This window comes from Notamacropus eugenii, chromosome X, assembly GCF_028372415.1.
Source record: "Notamacropus eugenii isolate mMacEug1 chromosome X, mMacEug1.pri_v2, whole genome shotgun sequence".
Classification (NCBI taxonomy): Eukaryota; Metazoa; Chordata; class Mammalia; order Diprotodontia; family Macropodidae; genus Notamacropus; species Notamacropus eugenii.
The window spans coordinates 34,513,014-34,529,004 of record NC_092879.1 but is presented as its reverse complement, the minus strand read 5'-3'; positions in this window follow the sequence as shown (position 1 = coordinate 34,529,004).

Here is a 15,991-nt window from a genome sequence, read left to right as displayed (position 1 = left end):
GCTAATATTTAGAATAGATTGTATATAATTCAGTTGATAAATATTGGTAGAAATTGTTGAATTTCATCAAATTAGAAGATTTTGACCTGTCTATGGAGCACAAGCGGTTTGTTCCTTGTCATTATACTAGGTGAAGAGTGGATTGGATTGACTCAAAGTCAACTTCTTTTAGCAAGCCATTTCTGTAACATTGAATAAACATGGAAATAAGATTGCAGAGAAAGTATTTGTGTGGCATTTTATAATGCTTTAATTTCTTTTCTAGATCCCAGAATTAAAAGATGTCTCAAAACATTATTTAGTCCTGGCCCCTTAAACGACTTAAAGTCAGAGAGTTCTCAATTACCTTAGCCACATTATATATTTTTATGTTCATTATCTTTAGAAAACAATTGAATAACATTTAAGTAGCTCACTCAAAGTCACATATCTAGTAAGTAATCGAACATTCACTTCATCAAAATATAATTGATACACTAATTAAAGATAATTCTTATCTGTTCCTTAAAACAGGTGGCCAAAGAAGTGACAGTCTTATTCTTGCATTGTAATGAAATAAAATTACTTTTAAAAAAATACTAAATAAGTCATACTTTCACTAATTCAAACTAATCTTTCCCCCCAAGCAGTCTAATTAGTGAGGTTTTACTATACCAACCACTGGGCCAAGTGTTTGGACACCTGCTGGGTTAATTCAGTGTGTATTTTGAGATCCTTATTATTTTCTGCCATAGGAAATGGTTTTTTATCTGAATTATTGAGGGGGAGGGGAATGGATTTGGAAACCATTCTTTCACTCTTCTGAATTCTTTTATTATTTTCACATGATAGAAATATGTGGCTAATGGGATTTTTTAAGATAAAGCAAAAAAGTCAAACAATGCCCTTGACCCTGAGATACTGAAGAATGCATACATATGCTTATGAGTGCTATCCCAAATGTTTTGAAGGAACCATATGCAAAGAGTCATAGATAATTGAACACAAAAATTTCTACACTCAAAATTTCATCCAAATCCTCCTCCTCAAATGCAACGAAGTTTAAAATTTTTTACACTGAAAAAATTTACACTTCTTAGAAGGAGTGATATGATAAAAATTTCAATGAAAGTATCACAATTTTTGTTAAGTATAATGAGAGTCTGCAGTAGGTTTCAATGTATATAAGAGATAATGGGAAACCCCCTCCCCTAAAAATATTAAATCTCTCCAACCTAACTGCCACAGTCCTGGCAAAAAGAGCCACTATTACAGAATAATTAGTCTAGGCTAAACATTACTTCTCTAATGGTGAATATTTTTCTGCAACAAATAGAATTCTCTTTCATTTTCATTAGTTGGGAATGATGGCATAATGCATGAATTTAGGCAATCTACTAATGAAAATATTGCTTCATTTGCCATCATGTGTATAGGTTGCTTTTGGTATTGTTTCCAGCACTGTTAGGTTCGATTAATATGTTGACGATTTTAATTTTAAACTCGAATTGTATAAATACATACTTATACATTTATTTGCAGCTAAAGAGTAAGAGGCCTCCTCTATTTAAATTAAGGAAGTGATTTAAACATTTAGCAGTTTGAAATTCTCCCTTCCTTTCAACCACCCAATTGTTTTCACAAATAAACATCTCAATTACATCTGAGATGCCTCAATGCCTCTGCAGTTTTTTTTTTTCCATGCTGATAGGAAGAATGCACAGCATGGTAACTAAACATGTATATTTCATGTGTCTTTTAAAAAATGTTGCATTAGAAACCACAGAGCACCTTGTAGTTGATTCACAGATGGACTAAATAAAAAAAAAATCATGATTATTTACAGACTCTTTTAACAATGGGAGACTATATTAAGCATGCAGAGAAACAAATACAGCCCATGAATTTAATTCTAGTTTTCATTATCTCTTATTTGTTGTTCTTATTGGTATATTACACCCTAGAGCTGTTGATATTGTTTTTATATTCATCCATCAGGCAAAATGCTTGGGAAAGAAATCACAAAGACCAATAAGTAAATTCACTGCACAACTCTGACTTGTAGGTTAATTTAATGTGGGAAAAAAACTCTATCTTAAATGTGATGATATACTAAAAATGAAGCTATTTAGCATAGCATTTTCCCCTGCAGTCAGGCAGCAGGGCACTTCGTCCTATTTGTTAAATTTTAAATTATTATTTAAACAGGATAAAAATAATGTAATATAGAGCAAATGGCATTAACATTGGGAATCTAAATAGCAAATGAGCCCATTTCAATCAAATGCTTGGATTCTCTTAATGAAATGTTCATTGTCAGCTGTACAGTATATTTGGCCTCTGCACAACCTCCCTAAACCATTAACAACCTTTATTTTACTTCTTTTATATATTCTGCTCCTTACATGTACTTTCCCCCCTTTCTCCACCTCTGAGCACATACCCAAGAGATACCTTGGCATAGATGCAGCATCTGGTTTTCAGTGCAATTCTGCTTTTTACCCAATTTTACAGCTGGATTGACTGAAGCAACAAAAAGGTTGAGTGACTTGCCTCAGGTCACACTGAGTTATTGGCTCTGTTGGAATTAGAATTCTGGAGACCTTTGGCTTCTGGCCCTTAGCTCTAACCACTAAACTACATGACATTTAAATATGTCTATCAAGACACTGAAATGGAACCACTTTCCTGATTTTTTAAAGGCAAAAAGTTAAAATTTAACTTCCCCCAATTCCAAAATTAGTTGGATATATTATCCCTGAAGGTAATAGATTATTGATGGGTTTTTTTTTTACCTCTTTCAGATTTGGAGAGAAATGGAATTTATTAATATCTATTGCTTTTATATTCAATTCAACTCATATAGATTGTATATCTGAGTATATAGATATAGACTATACCTTTACCGATACTTACAACTATATATTTATTTTGGATTTTTCTTTCATTTTTTCACCCATTCCTGTAGCCATGATTAATTATGTATAGAAAGTTATACTATGCATCAGTACAGATGCAAAAACTAATTGAGACAAGCTATCTGCCACCATGAAGTTTGCAATCTATGGTAGGAGGTGTATGATATAAAAACATGCAATCTGTACAGCAAGTGTAGAATACAAGATCATAAGAGAAATGCAAAGTAGTATTCAAGGGACAGGGAAGGAAAAATTTTTGTTGATTCATATTTGAATTAATAAGTCATTTAATAGCATTTATTGAGCACCCAAAGGTTCCTTATTTCATAATAATCATCAGACAGTTCAAATCACCTCTCATATACTATATAATTAGCTTTGTCCTTCTTGCCCCTTTCTAGTGTAGTATGAGATGAGTTTAATTAAACAGGATAAGCAATCACTGAACTTACAGGCTCCTCAGAATGAATGATCTGATAATAATCCCAATTAAAGAATGATGATTTTTGTGGCTATAGAATCAGAGGCATAGGTCCAGTTGAGAAACAATTGAAAGCATATGCACTCCTCACCTAAGAAGACCCTCTCCTTTCCATCTGCTCCAATACTAGAAATACTGTCACCAGAAAAATTTTGTTTGAGTTAAAGTAACACTTCTCTAATCATCACTTTTATATAGAAGCTACCTCTTATAGGAGTAACATGTTAAGTTGCCAGTCACAGAATCAGGGAATTTGAGAGATGGAAGGGATTTCACTCACTATTGAGATTAACCCACACACAAAGAAGTACCCCCTATAACATACCTGACAAGTAGCTGGTTCAGCCTCTCTTTGAATATATCCAAGGAGGGGAACCTACCACCTCTTAAAGCAAGCCATTCCACTTTGGGACAGATCTAATTATTAGGAAGCTTTTTCCTGACATCAAACCTCAGTTGACTTCTTTGCAGCTCCCATCCACTGTCCTCTGACCAAAGAGAGCAGATCTAATATCTCCTCCATGTGACCCTTTCAAAACTTGAACTACTATGATGTCTCTTCTCCAAGCTAAACATACCCAATTCTTTCCACCGATCCTCATATCGTTAACTCAAAGTCCTTCACCCTGGTGACACTCTTCTGGATACTCTTCGGTTTATCACTGTCTTCCTCAAACTATGCCACTCAGAACCAAACAAAATATTCCTGATAAAGTCTGATTAGGGCAGAGTATAATAGGCCTATCATATTACTGCTCTTGGAAACTACACTTTACTAAAATAACCTAAATTTGCATTAACATTTTTGGCTGCCTTATCATACTACTGACTCATATTGAACTTGTAGTCCACTAAAAACCCCAGATCCTTTCCCCAAACAACTATTTGTTCATATTTCTTTCATCTTACATTAATGGTTGATTTTTTATATCTATGTTTAAAACCTGACAGTGACACCTGTTTAATTTCATTTTATTGAATTTACCCCAATGTACTAGATCTTCAAGACCCTCTTGGACCAACCAATTGATATGTTACAGAAGGAGCAGAAGAACCATACCAATATTGATCTTCCATATACATGAAACCAAAAAGATATAAAGACATAGAAGCTACCAGAAAAAGTGACTTACAGGTTCTCTTTGGAGAGGCAAGGAGAGAAATTGTCAAAGCTGATTTTTTTCCTCTACAAAATGAGGGATGGTTCAGAATTTCATTTTATGAGATATTTGGTTAGCAAAAGGGCCATCATCAAAATAATGGCAACTTGTTTGCCACCATCTGCTACAAGGGATGAAAAATAGAGAATTAAATAACTTTACATTATATTCTGAATGAGTGAATGTGTACTGTTTTGACTCAGTCACTTTGAACTCAATTTGTTCATAAACTAGACTTGTATATAAATATATAAAAATATAGATATACACACATACATCTATACATATATGTATGTATATATTTATGTATATGTGTATGTATGTGTAGATATATAGATAGAGATCTATATCTCTATATCTCTATATATTTACATATATATATATATATATATATATATATATCTACACACAAAGAGAGAGAGAGTTAGTTTGAAATTTATGAAGTGAAAGAGACCCAAGGCTCCAGGGCTATTCCACCTACAAACCATGAATATTTTGTTGAAGAAGAGAGTGAATATGTTGGCCTAGGCAAGCATCAAAAGGGAATGAAAAAAGAAAAAAAAAAACCACAGACAGGAAATGACCAGTTGGTGACCTGGAAGCTGTTTCTGAATCATCTGTTGTTATTGTTGTTGTTTGTATGTTGTTATTGAAGAGGACCATGACATCAGGAAGCTGGTGCCATGACTTGCAAGTGAATTGGATTGAAGTGAGGCAGGGATGTGCAAAGTCACCAGCCTCATTCTGTCCTCTGGAGCCATCTGGGTCCAGGGGCAAGATATAAACCAGGATAAGTGGAGATGGCCCTGGATGAATGGGAGACTTTGGCCTTTTTAAGCTGAGGTCTTTCCCAGGTCCCAGTTTAACTGAGGCTATGCCCATTCAGTGATTAAGGCTATGTAAGAAACGAGGCAAATAACGGTCTCTTTTACCTAATTAAAAAAAAAAATTATGTGAGAGGGCAAGGGCCCTCAAGATTTCTGGACAAAACAAACAATTGCTATTTACATTCACTCTGAGTCATCTGGGCTCAAACAAAGACCTCTAAGTGGGACTTAGGCTGGACCTGTTGTTGGCTAGTCAATAAGAGAGTGAATTGGGTTTGCAGTGTGGTCCTTGAGAAAGAAATCTAGCCCATAAGCCCCAAGATATCTTTTGAGGTTTCTGCTATAATAATTTACATTCCTTTGGGTAGAACATCCCCAGAAAAGAGTATGATACCCTCTGTTGGCTGAGGGAGAAGAAGGAGGACAGGATAAGAAAGGCAGAAGGAAGGAAGGAAGGAAGGAAGGAGGTAGGGAGGGAGGGAAGAGTGAAGAAAGAAAGGAAGGAAGGGAGGAAGAAACAAAGGAATAAAGGAATGAAGGGAGAGAAGGAGTTGCTACATCACTCCATTTTAACTGACCATTTGAGTCCCCAGTGCGGCAGTCTGTTCCAGTTACAGATTATTGTTTGTCCATAATTCATAGCATCAGGAAGATTATGCCATGACTTGTAAGTGAATTAAATTTAAGTGGGAGAAGCTGTGCAAGGTCACTAGTTTCACTTTCTCCTCCAGGGCCATCTGGGTCCAGCAGCAAGATAAAAATCAGGATGGCTGAAGATGGCCCTGTCAGGTATGCAAGCTCAATCATACCACAGAATGTCTAGAGTAAATGTTTAAAAAAAACACCAACTTACAAAAAGGGATGGAAGATGAGAAGACACTGCACACAATTATCACAACCACAATCTAGTCTATTTAAACAAGCTGGTGACAGTGAGAATTGAAAATGAGATATAGTTAAACTGATTATCACCATTTCTTAGGAGAGTTTCATTGATGTTAAACAGTTGCCAGAATGAAGATGTCAAAAGAGCCTACACATTGCTTATTCCAGTTTCTACTACTGGGATATATCAAGATAAATACCTGAATAAAATGGAGGTAGAGGTTAAGAAGGATGAGTGTGAGAAAAAAAATCTAATTGGCAGATCAGAAAAGAAAAACTCTATCTCCAGAATTTTGGCTATGGCCAATTCTGACCTCATCAGTCAAAATCATCTCAGTTACTATATTTTGCATTTTATGCATCAAGTTATCAACACCTATTTAAAAAGGTAAGATTGACAGAAAGTGTTTATATATGTACACACATACATAGTTATACATATATACATTTGTATTTATTAGGAGTCTAATGATGATAGTTCACAAGGTATCCTAAAAGTCCTGGTACAAGCAGTTGTAGTGAGACTTTTGAGTTATTTTATATAGTGCTTTAAGGCTTGCCAAGTCTTTCTTACACATTTGATGGCTCTGCTTATATAGACCTCTGACATAGGCACTACAGTATTATGATTCCCTTTTTATGAAGGGAAGTTGAATGAAGAAACTTACTAGATTTTAAATAATTTGTTATCATGTGGCAAATTTGAATCCAAGGTTTATCTTACCCCCAAATTCAGTGCTCATTCCACCATGGTGCATCATCACTAGGAAAAAGCAATTTAGATCCATTGTAATTGTAAAAATACTGTCAAAGATTTAAGGTAGATAATATACAGAGATAAAGAGAAATACTAGTCAGTCTACAGTACTCTAGCAAGGGTGGCTAGAAGGGGCGAGGAGAAGGTGATGGAAAATTAGCAGAAAAAGAGGACTGCATGGCTGTAACCCAGGAGACATAATAGTTTTGGGGAAAGACAAGGAATTTTGATTTATATATTTGAGTTATACATATATACGAAACATCCACTAGATGATACCCTGTGGAGCATATGAAATATGGTACTGTGAAAAGGTCCAGAGGTCAGGGCTGGAGATGTAGATTAGGAAGTCATTTGCCTACAGGTGGTAATTGGACCATGTCTTGTTGAAAAATTGTTTAGGTCTCTAGTTCTAGTAGTTATAAGTTGGAGTTAAAATTATCCTTCTTATTTTATTCAGTGTATTTCATTATTTAGATATCATGTATTAGATATAAGGATGAAATTTTTGAGTGTAAGGGTGATTAAACCCTGGAAAAGAGACTACCAAGAAGGATTGTGAAATAATCTCTGGAGAAATTTTAAAAAAGAGAGTAGTACTCAAGTTTCTGGAAAGGGTTTGGTATGCATGCATCTAGAGGCAGCACAAATGATTTTTTTTGAGACTGAGTCTCCCTATATCATGGACCTGAACTCACTTCTGATTAAACAGGGAGCTTTGATTTGCTCTATTTCTTACCTGAGTCAGTTTACCCTTCTCGAAGCCTAGTGGCCTTATATGTTCCAGTGCTCACCACATTGGTGTCTGCCTTAGTGTAGGTACTCGATGGACTTAGGTAGTGGTAGTTTACAACTACCTGTGTCAAAAATAATCTCTCAGCTTCAGCATTTAAATGAACTTTTGAAGTATCTTTGAGGTATATAATCTTGTGGTAATTCTATTGCCTGATAAATTCGCTGAGTTACTGTTATGACCTCTTCCTGATCATACTGTGCCATAGTTTTTGAAACATGTGCATGGTTTAAGAATTGCATGGTATAACTCAGCTACCTTCAAATCTTCTATTTTTTTTCCTTTATGGAAATGTTGCCAGAATTTTCATGAACATTTGTTTTTGGCAATGGTTTGGGGTTTGCTTCTTCTATTTGTTCTTTTTTTAAATTTTTTTTAATAAGCTGTTCTTGTGCGAAAGACTTGTTTGGTGTTATACAGAAATTTTCTTTACTTCTATGACTGTTCTCGTCTTCTCTTTAATTGGTCTATTTTGTGAGTCTCTTGGCAATGCAAGTTCTCCCTTTATCAGCAGTTTTAGATTCCATTCTAAAGCCTTTCACATATCTCCACTTATCTTCTCTGACATTGCTTTTATAAAGTTTCCTAGAGTTCTCTTTTGTTTTTCCCCTCAATATTCAATTTATCTTATTCAGGATATTTCTCTATCAGTCTACATATAAATTATTGAACAAAGTCAAGTTGCTTTGTCTTATTTTCCATATTAACACTTCAAAAGGCCCAAAAGTATGCATGGTGTATGTGTGTGTGTGCATGCATGCATGCGTGCACACGTGTAGAATATTACCTAAATAACTACTGCCTATATAAGTCATAGCATCATTGACTTAGAGACAGAAGGAAAACTGAAGGCTATAGAGTTGACTTCTCATTTTTTTAAACCAAAGTATATAAAAATCATTCTGTCTGTCTATATACCTCCGTATCTATTTAATGGAGACAACATGGTATATGGTATAAAAGGTTGGATTTAAAGTTAGTACAGCCTGGGTTCAAGCCCTATTTCTGACATCTAACATATGCTGGCTATGTGGTCATGGGCAAATCAACTTATATCACCTTATACTCAGCTAAATCCAAAATCTGTAAGTCACAAATGAAATTTTTATCTGAGTCAGTGGAGAAAATTTCCATACTGACAATTCCCTATAAAGATTGCATAAAAGCTCTGGACACTACCCTCAGTAGATACATACATACATACACACATACATCCATACATGTTGTTGTCGTTTTTTTAGTCATGTTCACCTCTTCATGACTCTATTTTTTTTTTTTTACAAAGATACCGGAATGGTTTGCCACTTCCTTCTACAGTTTGTTTTACAGATGGAGAAACTGAGGCAAACAGATTAATGACTTACTCAAGGTCACAAAGCTGGTAAGTATCTGCATCCAGATTTGAACTCAGGAAAATATGTCTTCCTAATTCCAGGCCTGGCACTCTATGCACTGTAGCACCTAGCTGCTACATACACACACACATACATACACACACATGCATGATACATACATATATACATACATATGACTATATCTGTGTAACAATGTTCCCTTTCTTGTGTAGTAGGGCCTTTTGGCATTCTGGAAAAGTCTATGAACACTGTCTCAGAATAGTGATTTAAAAGCATAAACTATAATTCTCAATATATAGTGATATATATGTGCCTTATACATATCACATATACATATACATATACACACATATACCTATATACATGTTTGTGTGTATATATACATACATACGTATGTATATATACACACATATACATTTTTTCAATAATTTCACAGATACCAGATTAATAACCCTTGCTGCAGATGAGATTTTCCGGATTTTTCAGGTTACAAATGTTATTCTAATTACTTCTAGTCTAATAGCAATGCAGAGCTGCTTTAATGAGTTCTATTTCTGACTTGGGTCATTTCATCCCTCCTTAGGCATTTTGGTGACCCACCCACCCACTCACTCTTGCGAGGTCACCACACTGGTACCATACTTGATGAAGACAGTCAATTGATTTAGCCCACTGAAGCTCAAAACTCTAGAGTTCAGGACATCTACCTGCCCCAGTAACAATTAGCAGGGATTATTGGCATGTACCAGCCATGCTTTTGCAGGGAAAGAAGGGGAAAGAGACTAACCATCACTAATATTTGAGAAATTTTGATTTATTAAAAATAATTTGTGTTTTTATCTCAAGAAAACATAAGCGTATTCTGGATAAAGGAAATGTTTCAACATTCCATTCATCTGTTCAGCATTACCTTTCTGTGTAGCTGATCCCACCCCTCCTTTTTTTTTATATCTTTAAGGAAGAAAAAGCATTTTACTCCTATCATAGTATCTGTTAACAAACTTGCAATATATTTAAGGATGACAGAAACATTTTCCATTTTCAAAATCATTGCTCTATCTGAGGCTATATTTCATCCCAATTAAAATATTCTTTAGCAGTTGTCAATAAAATATTTTAGTATGTCACATACTGCCTAATTGATACACCACTGAGTCTCCCTAGAGAAAGAACATCGTAAAATAGCTTACAGTTGGCTCCCTCAATAATTCAGTGTCCCTGTTGTGCTGAAACATGCTGGGAAGAGCTAAAGCTGTAGTTTTGATTAGCACAGACAACGGCGTCCAAAATGCTCCTTGGTCTTGAATTGTTCCGTTAATCAGTAATTCAGCTCCAAGGTTGCCACAGGAGCTCACAGGAGATATCTTGTGCTTTTCAGTGTCCAGAGAGTGAGTAATTTTGAAAGTTTCTGTCTCCCCCATCTCTGATGTAATGAATATCACAAATAAACACTTGAGAATGAGGTTGGTAATCACTACAGATCAGGCAAGAGTACTGTCTTTGATAGCGTTCTGTTGGCTGTCCCCTAGCTAACAGTTAGTGATGTTTTCAGAAGGTAACTGGCTGAGTTGAAACCCAGTGGGTACTGTGGACTTCTATTGATGGGCTAACAGGGCTTTTTCCTCTTTCAAGGTGGCAGGGAAGTTAGAGAGTCATCACTATTCATTTTTTAAAAATATATTTCCCCACAAATTACGTGTTAAAATATCTGCTTTTTTCTTAAACATTTTGAGTTCCAAATTCCATCCCTTTCTCCAAGTTTTCCATCTTTTTCCCCTCTGAGATGGTAAGCAATCAGATATAGGTTATACCTGTGCAATCATGTAAAACATTTCCATATTTGTCATTTTGTATAAGAAGACTAGAATAAAAGAAAAAGAATGAAAGAAAGTGAAAATAGCATGCTTCAGTCTGTATTTAAACATCAGTTCTTTCACTGGAGGCAGATAGCATGCTTAATCCTTTGGGATTGTCTTGGATCAGCGTGTTTCTGAGAATAACTAAGTCATTCACAATTCTTCATCATATAATATTACTCTTAATCTGTACAATGTTGTTCTGGTTCTGCTAGTTTCACTTTTCATCAGTTCATGTAAGTCTTCACTCTTCATTTTTAGAGATACTATGCATGACTATTAAATGCAATTTAAAATACATTTTGGAGTAGATACTGAATGGCATAGTAGATGGAAACCAGGCCTCAAAACCAAGAAGACCTACATTTGAGTCTCATTTCTGATATATATTGTATTATGCTGGGCAAATAATTTAAGCTCATGTTGGTCTAGGCAACTCTGAGATTATGTTACAAACAAGGTGCCAGTCTTCATTGGTAGAGAGAGTTTCCTTACCTGGAAGTTCTTTATAGCAGCAGTTCTTTTATTTTTAGTTCCAGGACAACTTTATACTCATAAAAATCATTCAAGATTCACCTCCCAAGAGCTTTTGCTTGCATGCATTTTATCTATCAGTATTTACTGTATTAGAAATTATAAATCTTAATGTTATTATGAAAACAGTTTTGACTTCATAAACCCCCTACAAGGGTCTTGAGAGTTCCACCCTCCCCTTCCTGAACTTCTTTGATCTCATTTTTAGAACTGCTGCCCTATATGAAATTGCAGCTGCAGTCCCTGTTGCTGTTTGGGTGACTTACGGGAATCAGTCAGAAGTGAGTGTGAAAGATGTAAGCTTAATAATATTTCTGGTCCTATGTGGAAATAGCTAATACTGATTAAGTAGTATTTATTCCATACTTCAAAGGCCAGTATTTAATACTTTGTGTTATATTCAGTGAAACAGGAGAATAAATGTAGAAGGCTATAGAATACTAGGTGGAAAAGATTGCATCTCTATATTAAGATAGCCCTGAAATTCTGATCTGAATGAGAACAAACATGAAGAAAGTCTTCATTTGGTTATTAATTCGAGAAACAATTTGCCATTTCTGAAGCATGATGAAAGGAGATTATAGGGTTTGATATTTCAGCATGTAGTTTTTTCAGATGTGTATATAGTAATCTCTTTATTCCTGTGGTGTAAATTTAGATGAAAAATAATCTTTCTAGTTGTGATTTTTTTTATTCAGTGAAGTCCCTGCCCACCTTTAGGTCTTGTTTCCCCTGTTGGCAAATGTATTCTCCCAGAGATTTGTGTCCAGGACTATTCTATTACTAATAGTTAAGCCTGACAAACATGGTGAGATCTTTTCTCACAATGCAGATCAATAGTGAGTAAGATATAGTTAAGCTCAATTAGGTAGATAGGATATTTTCTAGAAGTATGTGGACAGAGTACTTCCTCAAGCTTAGACAGAATGATGGACTTTGAATCAGTGGAGATGACATATGGAAGCATCTCATCATCCCTAGGCACATCAAGCACAGGGGCATGCCTCTTTCATGGAGTGTAAACATTATGTGCTGCTGTACTTGTAGTGAAGACCTCAATGATTTATAGTACAGCTGTGAGTGCTTTACTCAACAATAGAGTAGGAAGCAGATGAAGACCCAGTGGCAGCAAAGACTAGGGAGGCCCAGCAGAGAAATTTGCCAAGCACCACAAAGCGGCTCCAGCAGTTGCCCTATTTTTCAAGTGTTGGCTTCCTGTTAGATTTTTTTAAAGGTGTCTAACCTTTCCTCCCAACATATACACAAGATAGCTCTATATGTATATATTCATTTGTGTGTCAAAGATACACATATATGTATAGATAAATATTTGTGTATTCACACAGACACACACATATGTGTATAGATGAGGTACATATAGCCTGGACCTGGGTCTCTATTGATGCAGGAAACTAACTCTACCAATAATACTGTATGTTTTCCACAATTTACAATTAAAATCTTGGAGAGTTGTCTAGTATGCTAACAAATGAAGTGACTTAGCCAGTTAACTGTGTATGTGTATGTATATACTTGTCTGTGCATATATATATATATATATACATATATGTGTGTGTGTATACACACACAATATTCATATAAGTAAATATATACATATATATATACATATATATATACATATATATACATATACATATACATACATATATATATATATATATATATATATATATATATATATATATATATATATATATATATATATATATATATATACATACACCCATATATGTTTCTGTACGTTTGTATATGTAGGCCACTTTACTGCTATAGGAGAATCCCGGTCAGGAACTCCATCTGCTAGGCAGATTAGTTTGTATTCTCTAATTTGTGATCTTAGAGAGTTGTCTAGTGCATTAATAAATTAAATACCTAGTTAAACATCTGTGTGCATATGCATGTATGTATATATGCAGTATACACACATATATACACACATATGTATATGTGTATATTCAGACCAAACTTATGACTTTACTGGTATAGAGAAATCCCAGTTGGGAATTACTTCTATAAGGCAGATTGGTACATAATCTCCAATTTATGTTTTTAGAGAGTTTCCTGAGGAATTAGAACTTTGAGTGAATATAGCCAAGGTCTTTTAGCTACTATGTGTCAGACAGTGGACTTAAGCCCAGGACTTCTTGATTCTAAGTCCAACTATTTCTCCATAATAACATGAGATTCATGTAGTAGAATTAGTATATTTTAAATAAAAAGAACGTAGAGGATCGTGGATTTATTTCTTGGCAAAGGGAGCATTAGAGGTCATCTAACCTAATCCCCTTATTTTAGGAATGAGTCAACTGAGGCTCTATGAGGTTGTGGCAAAGAGCATTGACTCTGGAGTCAGAAGACTAGAATTCAAGTCTGACCTCTAATTGTTGTTTTCTCTATGTAACCTTTGGGAAAGTTACTTCATTTCTCTGACCCTTAAGTTTCTCAGTGAGGAGGTTGAACCAGATGGCTTCTGCCATTCCTTTCCATTCTAGATCTATAATACTATGACTTAGCGTAGCCTTGCCCATAGTTCTGTGAGGGGGAAAGAGTAGAGGGAAGATATGAGCCTAGCGGGGCCTTTTGATGTCAAATCCAGTACTTTTTCCAGTCTTCCACTGAAGAGTGGTATCTTGAAATAACTCTGTGGTCCTCAAGAGTTTGGGGTCTTTTGATGAGGAGCCCTTGTTACATTACATGTTAGTCATGGAGGGCAGATGAATAAATATGTATCCTTATACTTAGTGGCAGGTCTCTGTCCCATAAAAGTAGAGAGCTTACATTATTTATTTCTTAATCAATAACATAATAGTGCTGTGAGTCAACATTACCCTGGGTACATGAGAGTCCCATATTTATTTATTTATTCATTTGTTTGTTTGTTTCTAAGCCATTTTATTTCATTTTTAAAATTTATTTATTCATTTAACTTTTAACATTCATTTTCACAAAATTTTGGGTTCCAAATTTTCTCCCCTTTATTCCCCTCCCCCCACCCCAAAACACTGAGCATTCTAATTGCCCCATCACCAATCTGCTTTCTCTTCTGTCATCCCTCTCTGCCCTTGTCTCCATCTTCTCTTTTGTCCTGTAGGGCCAGATGACTTTCTATACCCTTTTACCTGTATTTCTTATTTCCTAGTGGAAAGAACAGTACTCGACAGTTGTTCCTAAAACTTTGAGTTCCAACTTCTTTTCCTCCCTCCCTCCACACCCCTTCCGTTTGGAAGGCAAACAATTCAATGTAGTCCAAATCTGTGTAGTTTTGCAAATGACTTCCATAATAGTCGTGTTGTATAAGACTAACTATATTTCCCTCCATCCTATCCTGCCCCCCATTACTTCTATTCTCTTTTGATCCTGTCCCTCCCCATGAGTGTCGACTTCAAATTGCTCCCTCCTCCCCATGCCCTCCCTTCCATCATCCCCCCCACCCTGCTTATCCCCTTATCCCCTACTTTCTGTATTGTAAGATAGGTTTTCATACCAAAATGAGTGTGCATTTTATTCTTTCCTTTAGTGGAATGTGATGGGAGTAAACTTCATGTTTTTCTCTCACCTCCCCTCTTTATCCTTCCACTAATAAGTCTTTTCCTTGCCTCTTTTACGAGAGATAATTCGCCCCATTCCATTTCTCCCTTTCTCCTCCCAATATATTTCTCTCTCACTGCTTGCTTTCATTTTTTTAAGATATGATCCCATCCTCTTCAATTCACTCTGTGCACTCTGTCTCTATGTGTGTGTGTGTGTGTGTGTGTGTGTGCGTGTGCATGTGTGTGTGTGTAATCCCACCCACTACCCAGATACTGAATAGTTTCAAGAGTTACAAATATTGTCTTTCCATGTAGGAATGCAAACAGTTCAACTTTAGTAAGTCCCTTATGACTTCTGTTTGTTGTGCACCTTTTCATGATTCTCTTCATTCTTGTGTTTGAAAGTCAAATTTTCTTTTCAGCTCTGGTCTTTACATCAAGAATGCTTGAAAGTCCTCTATTTCACTGAAAGACCAATTTTTCCCCTCAAGTATTATACTCAGTTTTGCTGGGTAGGTGATTCTTGGTTTTAGTCCTAGTTCCTTTGACTTCTGGAATATCCTATTCCACGCCCTTCGATCCCTTAATGTAGAAGCTGCTAGATCTTGTGTTATCCTGATTGTATTTCCACAATACTTGAATTGTTTCTTTCTAGCTGCTTGCAATATTTTCTCCTTGACCTGGGAACTCTGGAATTTGGCCACAATGTTCCTTGGAGTTTCTCTTTTTAGATCTCTTTCAGGCGGTGTTCTGTGGATTCCTTGAATACTTATTTTGCCCTCTGGTTCTAGAATCTCAGGGCAGTTTTCCTTGATAATTTCATGAAAGATGATGTCTAGGCTCTTTTTTTGATTATGGCTTTCAGGTAGGCCCATAATTTTTAAATTGTCTCTCC